This window comes from Pongo abelii, chromosome 3 (genome assembly GCF_028885655.2).
Source record: "Pongo abelii isolate AG06213 chromosome 3, NHGRI_mPonAbe1-v2.0_pri, whole genome shotgun sequence".
Taxonomy (NCBI): Eukaryota; Metazoa; Chordata; class Mammalia; order Primates; family Hominidae; genus Pongo; species Pongo abelii.
In genome coordinates, this window is record NC_071988.2 from 118054958 (window position 1) to 118070537 (window position 15580).

Genomic DNA, 15580 nt, shown 5'->3' on the forward strand with positions numbered 1-15580 from the left:
CAAAGCTTCAATTGTGTACATTACGGGAGCTCAAAAAACAGACAAATATGCTTAAACTATTCTGTTCAATTTATGTTTTATTATAGTCTATATGTGATGGCAATTGTACCTCATACTGAGTCACTAAATCTAAGGTACATTTAGTAATCTCATTTTATAGGAATGATGATATGATTTCCCAAAATACTAGGACATATGAATCTACTATTTCTTCTGACAGTAGGACCAATTATTTAAATCAAATTTTTCCTAAAATTTAGGACATATAGTAGCTAACAGTCAAGAGGGGAAAATGAGTATGCGATTTACATATGTGGTTGACTATACTGATTAAATATATATTGACTATATATTAATTTTCATGATTTTATCTCTGTTATAGTTGTTCTTAGAAACTGAGCAGATATGTACAAAAGAGTGTTGTTAATAAAAAACAAAGAATACTCAAATGTAAGATATATCACCAAAAATAGAACAGAACAATATAAAACCCCACAACATAATTATGACTAAATAGGTATATTGCTTTTTTTATCTGCTGAAAATAATAAAAGGATCAGATTGTACCGCTCTAATTGTAGTAACTATATATAGAAAATATAAAGTGAAGCTTGAACACAAAAGGGGAGGTATAAAAAGAAATGAGAATGTTAAGACTATGGAAACAAAGAAAAGGATAAGTTCAAATATTCATGTCACATAATTGATTAACTACAAGATGGGAGTCTGCACATGGAGATTGATTGTAAATGCAGTTACAACCAACAATCTATTTTAGTATGATTGAAAAGACATCCTGGTGAATGAGTTGATAATGGACAACGTGCTCGGTTGCTGGTGAGAAAAGGCCACATTTGCAGTGTAGTAAGCTCAATTCAACGAATAAAGAAAGGAAGGCACAGATTTATCCCCAGGCAGAAAAGCAACAGTCTGGTTGACCATATGCCCACGCAAATTGTTTAGTATCTGCAAAAGGAATTTAAGTTTTATGAGGGCAGTAACTATACCTAATTTGACAATTGTCATCAGCTACCAAAAGAGTGTGTTCACATGGAAGGAGGTAAAATGGAACATCATATTATAATGCATTATATTATTTATTTTGTTTACTGGCCACTTATGCAACTAGAAATAAAATTTCATAAGTACAGATACTTCTTCTTTGCCTTTTTTGACTACTATATTTGCAGCTCCTATAACAATAGCTGGCACAGCATAGGTCCATAAGAAATATTGACTGAATGAGTGAATCCATAAAACATAAAGAAATTTCAATCAACAAAATTTAACTCATAGATATCAGTAAAAAAAATAAGTAATAAACAATGAGTAATGAATGATAACATTGTTTATTTTTCTTTAAAATATTTTTCTTTTGTGCTCATGAGCATAAGATCTAAAGATATTTTGATTTAAAAAAATTACCTTGGGAGGCTGAGGCAGGCGGATCACAAGGTCAAGAGATCAAGACCATCCTGGCTAACATGGTGAAACCCTGTCTCTACTAAAAGTACAAAAAATTAGCCGGGAGTGGTGGCAGGTGCCTGTAGTCCCAGCTACTTGGGAGGCTGAGGCAGGAGAATGGAATGAACCCAGGAGCGGGAGCTTGCAGTGAGCCGAAATTGCGCCACTGCACTCCAGCCTGGGCGACAGAGCAAGACTCCGTCTCACAAAAAAAAAAAAAAAAAAAAAAAAATTACCATTTTGCCCTTAGATGTATTTTAATACAGTGTAGAGGATGTTGATGTACACTGCAGACAGAGTGTGAATAGACTGAAATTTTACTCCTAGAATTGAAGTAAAATATTTAAAAACTACAAATTTCTATTCATATTTTGCTTAAAAATCATCTTTATATTCTTTTCTATTTACCAGGAATATCAAATTAAAAGGAAACTTGGCATAAACCCACTCAGTGATTTGTGGAAGAGCTAATTTAGTTTTCTCTCCTGACCTAAATAGTTTCTAGGTAATATATAAGTTAGTTTAGCTTGTCACCAGGATGTAATATTGAGGTTCTTGTAAATACAAAAGAGTAATTGTTATTTTAATCCTGACTACTTTTTTTCTCAGCACTGGAAATTTACTGCCATAGTAGCTCTTTATATATAATTAGAGATATAAGCAATAATTATATTGTCACACATACATTTGTAACCAGAAAAAGAACAGAGTTTTAAGTTAGTTATGTAAAATAGTATTTTTACATTTTTCTATTTTTTTAAATTTTGTCAGATATATTAGCAGTTATATAATAAACATAACTGGTTAAGTTTCTAACATGATGCAACTAATAAGGACATGAGAAATGCCTTTAAGTTTTGCTCAAATTTATTTTTTTTAAAATTAACTGATGAAATAGGAATATACACAAATAGTTAAAATCATTATAAAACAAATAATGATTTTAGCATATTGAAATAAAACCTAAAAATACATGACTGATACATTGTTTGGTGTAAGAATTCACATATAGAATTTATTTATGGTACTTTGACTTTGTCTACCTAAAAACCTCCAAATGATTTCAAAGTCAAAGAAAAATGGTAATCAGTTTCCAAGAAAAAGGAGAGAAGTAGCAGAATATTTGTGCGTTTTAAGAAGAGTTCCTAGGAATTCTACTTCCAGCCATAATGGAATAATAGAAATCTGATTTACCCTCTTGTCTTTAAAAAACCAGAAAACTGAACAAAATTCATGAAATAAGTTGTCAGCCACTGAATTTGAGCTAATCCAAGATGCTAATGTGTGAGAAAAGGGAAACAAATCAGCTGAGCCCTCAGATTCCTTCAGATTATAGAGTGGAGCCACAGCCAGAGAGGAACAATTCAAACAGAGGCTGGCAGGCTGGCTATGTTGAAGAGACAAGGTTCAGTTTTTTGTTTGTTTGTTTGTTTGTTTTTGTTTTGTTTTGTTTTTAGATGGAGTTTCGCTCTTGTTGCCCAGGCTAGAGTGCAGTGGCGCAATCTCTGCTCGCTGCAACCTCCACCTCCTGGATTCAAGTGATTCTCCTGTTTTGGCCTTGCAAGTAGCTGGGATTACAGGCATGTGCCACCATGCCAGGCTAATTTTATATTTTTAGTAGTGACGGGGTTTCACCATGTTGGTCAGGCTGGTCTTGAACTGCTGACCTCAAGTGATCTGCCCACCTCAGCCTCCCAAAGTGCCGGGATTACAGGCATGAGCCACCACGTCCAGCCAAAGTTCAATTTTTGTGTAGGAGAAGGTGATAGGATTTGTAGGACAAAATACTGGAGAAAAAATACTGCTAGAGCTCTGTGGAGAGATTGCCTCAAGTTTTAGCTAAAGAGCAAAAGATTAGTGAATTTGAAGAATTCGTGGTAGAAACTTCCAAATGAAACACAGTGTGGGGGGAAAACAACAAAACAAAACCAAAGACTCTGCAAAGTGAATAGAGCACCAATAAGCTTTTGGGGCAGTATCAAATGAAATACCATGGATAAAATTGGAGTACCATAAAGAGAAGAGAAAGAAATAGGGCACAAATACTATAAAATATGAAAGAAAAATGTTAAATTAGATCATGAAAATTTTAAAAATTTTCTCTGCAAAGAACACTCTGCAAAGAACACTCATGAAAAGACTAGCCACAGACTGAAAGAAAATACTTGAAAACCTTCTGTATGACAAAGAACTTATATCCAATAAAAGTAAAGGGAAGAAATTAAGAATGTATTGAAAACTTAGGGAGCTAATTAGGCAAGGTGGCTGCCTAATATTATGTGCATAATAGTTGTACTGAGTTTTTACAAGGCTCTCTTCTGGACTAAACCATTCCTCCTTTTATACAACTCAGTAAGGCCCTCTCTTTTCCCCTCCTTCTTGAGGAAAGATCCTTTCATTTCTGACACAGCTGGTTATAAGCTCTGTATGGATGGACACTACTGGACACTGCAAAATGTCACTGCCAAGCTGGCCCTGTCTCCTCTCCATGTGCTGGACCTGGAGACAATAGCCCTTGATTAGTCCCTCCTTCATGCATCAAAGATTTCCAACAAACACTTAAGGAAATAAATGAAGACAAATCAAATGAGAACAAACAGAGGCTATATATTCAGAAGTTGCTGTACAAAAGGGTTCAGCCACCATCACTTGCATTTGGCAGAGACTTAAAGGCAAGCAATGAAGTGGGAAAACCTAATAGTGAAAAAAGAGAAGGCTCAGGTGTATGCTCTCAGAGCCAGAGGTCATGGGGAACCTGGAGGAAGACTAACTAAAAACAGAGCATCTCATATAATTAATTGGGGGAAAGTATTTGGCTTCTGGTTGGTTATGAATTGGGGTGGGTGCGAAAAAACAAAACAAAACAGAGAGAATAACATCCATTGGCCAAGTACTGGGGCTGGCTGTAGCAGAGGTTGGAGGTCAGCTTTCTGTTATAATATATGGTCTGGCCATTGTATCTTTAGCATATTCAGTCTTCCACACTAAAGACTTTTTACCTTTGGATGACTCCTTGGAAACTCAGAATGAATGGCTTTCTTCAGGTTTTGAAAACAGAGGGTTAGTCAATTGAGAAATCACTGTATTTCAACTCAGAGGCTGCCTCTGTCTAGGTGCACAACTTAGTGAATAAAAGCAGACAGAAAAAAAGGAAGGTTGTGAATATATTGATAATTGTCTGTGGTAATATAATTTGGCCTTTTTTTATTATTATGATACTTTAAGTTTTAGGGTACATGTGCACAACGTGTAGGTTTGTTACATATGTATACATGTGCCATGTTGGTGTGCTGCACCCATTAACTCATCATTTAGCATTAGGTGTATCTCCTAATGCTATCCCTCCCCCCTCCCCCCACACCGTAACAGGCCCAGGTGTGTGATTTTCCCTTTCCTGTGTCCATGTGTTCTCTTTGTTCAATTCCCACCTATCAGTGAGAACATGCAGTATTTGGTTTTTTGTCCTTGTGACAGTTTGCTGAGAATGATGGTTTCCAATTTCATCCATGTCCCTACAAAGGACATGAACTCATCATTTTTTATGGCTGCATAGTATTCCATGGTGTATATATGCCACATTTTCTTAATGCAGTCTATCATTGGTGGACATTTGGGTTGGTTCCAAGTCTTTGCCATTGTGGCTAGTGCCGCAATAAACATACGTGTGCATGTGTCTTTATAGCAGCATGATTTATAGTCCTTTGGGTATATACCCAGTAATGGGATGGCTGGGTCAAATGGTATTTCTAGTTCTAGATCCCTGAGGAATCGCCACACCAACTTCCACAATGGTTGAACTAGTTTACAGTCCCACCAACAGTGTAAAAGTGTTCCTATTTCTCCACATCCTCTCCAGCACCTGTTGTTTCCTGACTTTTTAATGATTGCCATTCTAACTGGTGTGAGATGGTATCTCATTGTGTTTTTGATTTGCATTTCTCTGATGGCCAGTGATGATGAGCATTTTTTCATGTGTTTGTTGGCTGCATAAATGTCTTCTTTTAAGAAGTGTCTGTTCATATCCTTTGCCCACTTTTTGATGGGGTTGTTTGGTTTTTTCTTATAAATTTGTTTGAGTTCATTGTAGATTCTGGATATTAGCCCTTTGTCAGATAAGTAGGTTGCAAAAATTTTCTCCCATTTTGTAGGTTGCCTGTTCACTCTGATGGTAGTTTCTTTTGCTGTGCAGAAGCTCTTTAGTTTAATTAGATCCCATTTGTCAATTTTGGCTTTTGTTGCCATTGCTTTTGGTGTTTTAGACATCAAATCCTTGCCCATGCCTATGTCCTGAATGGTATTGCCTAGGTTTTCTTCTAGGGTTTTTATGGTTTTAGGTCTAACATTTAAGTCTTTAATCCATCTTGAATGAATTTTTGTATAAGGTGTAAGGAAGGGATCCAGTTTCAGCTTTCTACATATGGCTAGCCAGTTTTCCCAGCACCATTTATTAAATAGGGAATCCTTTCCACATTTCTTCTTTTTGTCCGATTTGTCAAAGATCAGATAGTTGTAGATATGTGGCATTATTTCTGAGGGCTCTGTTCTGTTCCATTGGTCTATATCTTTGTTTTGGTACCAGTACCATGCTGTTTTGGTTACTGTAGCCTTGTAGTATAGTTTGAAGTTAGGTAGCGTGATGCCTCCGGCTTTGTTCTTTTGGCTTAGGATTGACTTGGCAATGTGGGCTCTTTTTTTGGTTCCATATGAACTTTAAAGTAGTTTTTTCCAATTCTGTGAAGAAAGTCATTGGTAGCTTGATGGGGATGGCATTGAATCTATAAATTACCTTGGGCAGTATGGCCATTTTCACTGTATTGATTCTTCCTACCCATGAGCATGGAATGTTCTTCCATTTGTTTGTATCCTCTTTTATTTCCTTGAGCAGTGGTTTGTAGTTCTCCTTGAAGAGGTCCTTCACATCCCTTGTAAGTTGGATTCCTAGGTATTTTATTCTCTTTGAAGCAATTGTGAATGGGAGTTCACTCATGATTTGGCTCTCTGTTTGTCTGTTATTGGTGTATAAGAATGCTTGTGATTTTTGCACATTGATATTGTATCCTGAGACTTTGCTGAAGTTGCTTATCAGCGTAAGGAGATTTGGGGCTGAGATGATGGGGTTTTCTAGATATATAATCATGTCATCTGCAAACAGGGACAATTTGACTTCCTCTTTTCCTAATTGAATGCCCTGTATTCCCTTCTCCTGCCTGATTGCCCTGGCCAGAACTTCCAACACTGTGTTGAATAGGAGTGGTGAGAGAAGGCATCCCTGTCTTGTGCCAGTTTTCAAAGGGAATGCTTCCAGTTTTTGTCCATTGAGTATGATATTGGCTGTGGGTTTGTCATAGATAGCACTTATTATTTTGAGATACATTCCATTAATACTTAATTCATTGAGAGTTTTTAGCATGAAGGGCTGTTTAATTTTGTCAAAGGCCTTTTCTGCATCTATTGAGATAATTATGTGGTTTTTGTCTTTGGTTCTGTTTATATGCTGGATTACATTTATTGATTTTCGTATGTAGAACCAGCCTTGCATGCCAGGGATGAAGCCCACTTGATCATGGTGGATAAGCTTTTTGATGTGCTGCTGGATTTGTTTTGCCAGTATTTTATTGAGGATTTTTGCATCAGTGTTCATCAAGGATATTGGTCTAAAATTCTCTTTTTTTGTTGTGTCTCTGCCAGGCTTTGGTATCAGGATGATGCAGGCCTCATAAAATCAGTTAGCGAGGAGTCCCTCTTTTTCTATTGATTGGAATACTTTCAGAAGGGATGGTATCATCTCCTCCTTGTACCTCTGGTAGAATTCGGCTGTGAATCCATCTGGTCCTGGACTTTTTTTAGTTCGTAAGCTATTAATTATTGCCTCAATTTCAGAGCCTGTTATTGGTCTATTCAGAGATTCAACTTCTTCCTGGTTTAGTCTTGGGAGAGTGTATGTGTTGAGGAATTTATCCATTTTTTCTAGATTTTCTAGTTTATTTGCATAGAGGTGTTTATAGTATTCCCTGATGGCAGTTTGCATTTCTGTGGGATCGGTGGTGATATCCCCTTTGTCATTTTTTATTGCATCTATTTGATTCTTCTCTCTTTTCTTCTTTATTAGTCTTGCTAGTGGCCTATCAATTTTGTTGATCTTTTCAAAAAAACAGCTCCTGGATTCACTGATTTTTTGAAGGGTTTTTTGTGTCTCTATTTCCTTCAGTTCTGCTCTGATCTTAGTTATTTCTTGCCTTCTGCTAGCTTTTGAATGTGTTTGCTCTTGCTTCCCTAGTTCTTTTAATTGTGATGTTAGGGTGTCAATTTTAGATCTTTCCTGCTTTCTTCTGTGGGCATTTAGTGCTATAAATGTCTCTCTGCATACTGCTTTGAATGTGTCCCAGAGATTCTGGTATGTTGTGTCTTTGTTCTCGTTGGTTTCAAAGAACATCTTTATTTCTGCCTTCATTTCGTTATGTACCCAGTAGTCATTCAGGAGCAGGTTGTTCAGTTTCCATGTAGTTGAGTGGTTTTGAGTGAGTTTCTTAATCCTGAGTTCTAGTTTGATTGCACTATGGTCTGAGAGACAGTTTGTAATAATTTCTGTTCTTTTACATTTGTTGAGGAGTGCCTTACTTCCAACTATGTGGTCAATTTTGGAATAGGTGTGGTGTAGTGCTGAAAAGAATGTATATTCTGTTGATTTGGGGTGGAGAGTTCTGTAGATGTCTATTAGGTCTGCTTGGTGCAGAGCTGAGTTCAATTCCTGGATATCCTTGTTAACTTTCTACCTCGTTGATCTGTCTAATGTTGACAGTGGGGTGTTAAAGTCTCCCATTATTATTGTGTGGGAGTCTAAGTCTCTTTGTAGGTCACTAAGGACTTGCTTTATGAATCTGGGTGCTCCTGTATTGGGTGCATATATATTTAGGATAGTTAGTTCTTCTTGTTGAATTGATCCGTTTACCATTATGTAATGGCTTTCTTTGTCTCTCTTGATCTTTGTTGGTTTAAAGTCTGTTTTATCTGAGACTAGGATTGCAACCCCTGCCTTTTTTTGTTTTCCATTTGCTTGGTAGATCTTCCTCCATCCCTTTATTTTGAGCCTATGTGTGTCTCTGCATGTGAGATGGGTTTCCTGAATACAGCACACTGATGGGTCTTGACTCTTTATCCAATTTGCCAGTCTGTACCTTTTAATTGGAGCATTTAGCCCATTTACATTTAAGGTTAGTATTGTTATGTGTGAATTTGTTCCTGTCATTATGATGTTAGCTGGTTATTTTGCTCCTTAGTTGATGCAGTTTCTTCCTAGCCTTGATGGTCTTTACAATTTGGCATGTTTTTGCAGTGGCTGGTACCAGTTGTTCCTTTCCATGCTTAGTGCTTCCTTCAGGAGCTCTTGTAGGGCAGGCCTGGTGGTGACAAAATCTCTCAGCATTTGCTTGTCTGTAAAGTATTTTATTTCTCCTTCACTTCTGAAGCTTAGTTTGGCTGGATATGAAATTCTGGGTTGAAAATTATTTTCTTTAAGAATGTTGAATGTTTCCAGTGAAATTTTAAACAATTTAGCCTAGTGTTTATTTAAGTTGAATTGAAAAAGCAGGCTTTCCAATTGTTTATGTGATATACCTTAGAAGGGCAAAACATATTTCTGTGAAAGTCTAGAAAAAAACTCATCACTCAAAATTAACAAGGTAGTAGAACTGGGAATGTACATTTTACTTTCTGACTTCATTTTAAGTCTATCTAACATGTAAACACTGCACAGAATAAATGTATTTTATTATGAAGATAAAATTTCAGTCAGGATATTCAATAACTATTCTTAATTCTATTCATAAACGCAAATAGGATACTTAGAAAAACTGGCTATTTTATGATGGATTCAAGCATCTTGAAATTATTACATGATTATGAAGTATGCAATGTTAATGCAGAGTACCCTGAATGAGACATAAACAGTCATGCACCACAGAACATTTCCATCAACAATGGACTGCATATGCAACTGTGATCCTATAAGATTATAATACTGTATTTTTACTGTACCCTTTCTATGGTCAGATATGCTTAGATACACAAATACTTGCCATGTGTTCAATTGCCTCCAGTATTCAGCATAGTAACATGCTGTATAGGTTTGTGGCCTAGGAGCAAAAGGCTATACCACAAGGCTTAGCTGTAGCCTAGGTGTATATTAGGCTATACCATCTATGTTTGTGTGAGTACACTCTGTTATGTTCACAGGATGACAAATGCCTCATGCTACAATTCTCAGAATGTGTCTTTATCATTAAGTGATGCATGACACTATTTTAATATAACTCTCTGTGTCTATGTTAGAGTATTAATAAATTCTTAATAGAGTAGGTATTATGTTAAAGTAACTAATATAATGTGTGCCATTGGACAATTAACTATGCATATTCATTCCTAACTGTATATAAGTGCTTTGAACATATTTTTTTCACTTTTAGTTTCACTAATAATTGTCAAGTTTCTAATGACAACAATGTTAAAAGATATTAAAATATTATGAGTTCATTTTGAAGGTTATGTCAAAAATATTGACTGTTATTTGGTAGATCGTCTGTCTCCAAGTATTCACTCTCTGATTTCTGAAGTCTGAACATTCATCTTCTTCTCTTTTCGTTGCTACATCTTAATCTTTAGAGTTAGACTTATCTGCCACTTCCCCAAAGAGCTTCCAAGACTCCTCATATCAGCATGCATGTCCCTACTATATTTTTATTCAACATCCTGTACTTCTCCTTCACAAACCTGATCATGCTCCTGATGACTATTTCCACTGACTTGCCCTTCCTCACTTCCCAAATATGCCATATCACATCAAATTTAGAACATTTTTACTAACAAATGAAAACCGACATTTTAAATTATCTGTTCATCATATTTTATTATTTTTTTAAAAGACTATCTTCAGTTGGAAATATCTAAGTCACTGATGACTTAAATTTCTATACATTTCTCTTTAGAGACGGAATAAGGCAACACAAAGTAAGGGTGTATTTTCTTTCTGATCATAGCATGAAAATAGCCTGCTGAAAGAATTCACTTTGAAAATGCCACAAAACAGACAATGGAAAAATGAGGTAAGTTCTCATTTTTCAGACTTCTGCATAAAAGCTTTTAAACTCATTGACGGCCGCAATATCTTTCATTTCCCCTTTCTAAGAGTAAAGCACCATTTCTTAGTAAACAAGCCTTCAGAGAACTCATACGTCTGAGTGTATTTGATAGATAAATGAATAACATCAAAACTAATTCTCTGCTTAATGGATGTACAACTTTTCTAGCATCCACTCATTTGTGTATGAGTGCACCATAAGTGTAGGTGGTCTTCCAGTCAGTTATACTTCAGCTGAGCATGACATGAGGAGTACACGACAAAACAGCCTCCTTGAGGACGCAGTAATGGAGAACAACAAGACAGATAATAATGAAGGATTAGAACACTGCCTCATAAATCTACAGTGATGCTGACAAGATTTCAGCTTTGAGAATGACCAACATTTCTCTTACTCCCTCGGTGCAGTGAAAGATGATAGTAGGCTAATGGGCTTATTTTGCCAAAGCCATTGCCCAGGCAATTCATAATTTTTAAAAGAAAGATTTCTATATTGTTTTATGTTGATCTATAAAATGATAGTGTTTTGGTCTTAATCCAATGTATCCGTATCTGAACTATTCTCATTGGATTTGGATAAATTATAAAATAACAATTTTAGCTAGTAATTGCAGAAATTGTTACTACTACACTGGGAATTGACATCACTCTTTATAAGAGTTTGGTCACAATTAGGCTAACGCTTCAGTTCAGGGAAAACTTATCAATATACTTACAACTCATATAAATAAATACACATACACATACAAATGAATGAATTTATGTTAAAAAAAAAAACGATTTTAGCTCATTACAAACAGAGTTCTAAACCTGAATCTGATTTTCCAAGGTAAGGAAAATTCGACAAGGAGTCAGTGTTTTACAGACTATGCTATTAAACTAAGCATTGCATCTTGTTAATTTATACAACTATAATGTTGATTTGCCAGTCATCCAGATAATTTTGATCAATGATATATTAAAATAAATATGGTAAAAACAGCCAAAGTCAAACAACTGAGTAATGACACTGGAAAGTATTCATGGATTCTAGACTGCTTTTTGAATAAATACTAACCAAAATTAAGACATGAGAAATTATTTTATTTTAATACTTCAACTGAACAACAGGTTTCAAACTTTGAGTTGACTGAAAATGTCTAATCTCAAGTTATTCATAAAGAACTGACCATAAATCCATAGAGAGAGAAAGTAGATTGGTGGTGATGTGGGGCAACATGTGGGACTTAGGAGTGAATATACATGGGGACAATGTTTGTTTTTTGGGGTGTTGGAAGTGTCTAAAATTAGATTTTGGTATTGTTTACACCACTCTGTTAATGTACTGAAAATCACTGAATTGAGTATTTAAAATGAATAGATATTTCGATGAAGTTAACAGAAGAAATCACAGCATTCTAATAAAGGCATGTTGTCATGTAAGGGATGTTTGTGGGCCTTGAGCTCTTCTAATAGTAGGCATTACTTTTCAGGCTCACAGTTGGTGGAGGTTTTCTGTGAATCCACAGGGAATGACAGGTTAATATAGAGAGGATTTGAATGAGAACCCCTATTCCTTAGCATGCTTAAAGAACAGTGAGCAACATATTACCTCATTTTTTAATAGGTGTTGAAAAGACTTTTGTTGATCTGCTACTGAAAATGATGCCAAAATATTGAGATTTTATAAATCTCCATACTAATTTAAACTAGACTGCCAAAAAGCATCAATGATGCATATTCACAAAACTATACCATATTTTCAAACAATTGAAAGCATATCTGAGCCAAAAAGTTTATCAGGATTATATATGAACCCTTAATATGCACTTAAAATTAAAATAGCATATTATAATTTAACATTTCAGGAACTTTATAAATATTTTTACATAATTGATATTTACAAGAAAGATATTGACTATTAAATTTTAAGGCAGCTGATGGAAGTTTAAATGTGTGATTAGAAATTCCTGTTTTAATGTAAATAGCATATTTAGGAATGTGTTGAATTCTCAGTACATACAATACTGTTTTTTCCTTAGTAGTATTATGTTTTATGAAACACACACATAGACACATGCTTGCACACACACACACACACACAGAGCTTATAAATCCGGTGGTACACAAGGCCTTATAAGGAAAAGCAAACGTTACATTGCTCCACTGCTCCTTGTTCCACCCCTAATACTTCAAAACAAAAATTTCTGTGTCTTTTATTCTGTTGGTTACTTTCACATCACTACATTAGATAATTATAATAGTGAATATAAATTCATTAACTGTGAATATTACCTACTGACTTTTGCCATGATAAGTGAGGATTTAGCATTTTAAGACTGTGGGAACATCAGCCCTGTTCATTTTTTAACTTCATTGTTTTCATTATTGTGTACTACTATTTTTAATAGGATCTTGGGAGGAAGAGGGAAAAATCACATATTATCAGTCTGATTAAAATGGAATCTGAAGTTCAAATGCTTTTTAATAATGGCTTGTAAATTTCAGTCTGCCCTATATTTAACCTGCGACCCTATTCAGGGACTCAGCATTCTTGGTGTCCCGGAAGGGCATTCTTCTATTAGGGTTGATTCTGGTTTTCCCTCTTACTTGCTTATACATAACTAGTCATAAATCTCACTGGTTTTTCCTCCTGTAAGCCTCTTAGATTTCCCCTTTTCAGGTTTATTTCACCTCATCTGCCTAGTTCAGGTTTGTATAATCTTTATAAAATGATACAAAAGTTAAACTAATTTTTCCCCAACATTTCTAATAATACCTTTGTGTCATAGATATCCTTTATTTGAATATACTGTGTCAAATAATATGAAAAAAATGACAATAACTAGATACTTCACAATGTATTATTTATCAACCGACTTTAATTGAATAAACAGTTGAAATCAAACAAGTGTGAACCATATACATAATGAATATTATATCAGAATGACACTGCATTCATAATACCAAAAATGTACACCACTCTCACAAACAAAAGTCTTATAGTTGTAGACTTTTCATTACCAGCAAAAGACATCTCCAATTTTGGCTCATATTGTTTGTTGCAATGACATGAAATGTCCCCTTCCATCTCTCAAGCTGAATGGGCTGTAACTGTGCCAAGGTCTGTACTTATTGATTAGTCACTTTCCAGTATATTAGGATGCACTAGAAAAATTTAGGAGTAAAGAAAATCACACCTATAAAAGACTTCAGAGAATGTTAGGCTACATTTAAATACCACACATTCTCATATAAAATAAAATTATAGATTTACATTTTCCTTTTCTTGTTTACCATATACAGTCAGTTTTCAAGACACTTTTGTGAGGGCACCAATAAATATCATTCAGTGAATAAATGAAGATGGCAAGAGAGGAAAAAAAGTACTTAGTCTAAAAGTGGGCAGATTAGTTGTAAAGCTGCATTCTTATTTCTGTTACATTTGCATACAAATTGATCTGGAAATCCATCCGCTGACTCCATTAATGAGGTCAAGAACAACATATAGACTTAATCACACCCTGCTACAGGTTTTTTCGTCTAACTGTCTCTGGGGATGAAAATTCCAAAGTATGACATCTTGCTTTCTATTGCATTTCCTTTCTTTGTAGAATAATTTCTACCATGAGATCATAATTAAATGTCATTTAGAAGTTCCCTCACTTTTTATTTTTCCTCTCTAACTATTGATGTGTGTCATCCTTGTCACTTTAATTGAACTTTGAGACTTAAATGACACGTGGTGGAATTTGGAATGACAGTATAACATTAATGCATTATTTCAGTCATTTGAGCAAAAATCTGAGTCTTTGAATTGGAATTCGTGCTAAGGAAATAGGAAGTATGAATACATTAAAATTTTCTCTTGCTTCTCTATCTCTATTGTTTCTATGCCATCATGTCATAGATACTCTTTATTTGAAGATACTGTGTCAAATCATATTCTGTAATGTGACAATTAATAAAAAATTCTATAATTTTCTTATTAGGTAAGGTATTGAAATATTGCATTTTGTAGTTCAAACATTATTTAAGTACCTTAACACATAGTTACATAATATGCAATGGAATTGAGTAAACAAAAAGCTTTGGTAAATATTTCCCACACAGTGTATATTAACTTTTTCTTTCAGACTCTAAGGCTTCTCTGTTAACCCCATCAGGGTTTTATTTGCCATAAAATTGATAATAAAATTTGCTTTCTCCTCTAACAAGATTCTTTCTGTAGACATTACAGTGAATATTTGATAAACTGCCTTTAGCAGTCCTGATTATTCTCTAAACAAAGATGATGTTGTTTAATAAGATATGGAAGGCTAAACACATGGTTAGTCAATTTTACATATGGCTGATTTCTCTCTATTCTACTGCTATTTTATCATATTCTATAAATATAAAGTTTATATACTGAAATTTGAACCAGCAGAAGGACATTACCTAAATCTGCTTTCCCATGAAAAACTAAGTACTATGCTTTAAGACTATTAAAATCAATTGTTAAATGTGTTTTAAAATTTATATGTATTCAAATCATGTTTCTAAATTTTTATCAGTAGAAAAGGATATGACTTTATTTCTTAATTAATTTATTGTTCCCCCAAATCTTTTTATATTGAATTAGTAAAGAAAAATCAGGTGTCACATTATCTATAATTATGATTCTATTAGAAATACTTGAAATCTATTTGAAGGAGACTAGTCTTAAAAACGATGATGAAGATCTCATCAACACACGTCACACACATCACCTATGTTTTCCATTCGGTGTTGTCCAACATCTTTACTAAATTCACAAGGCTAGAACTGCATTGAGAACTTTTTTTGGTCTGTTTTACATAGTTTTAAATAATAAAATATTATTGCTATTATAATAAAATATTACAATATATTTTATTAAATGTATATTATTATAATAAAATATTTATTGATGTGATGAGTTCCACTTGTGAGTTACATTAAATTGTGTGATACTAATATACAAACAGAAAACAGAAAATAAAT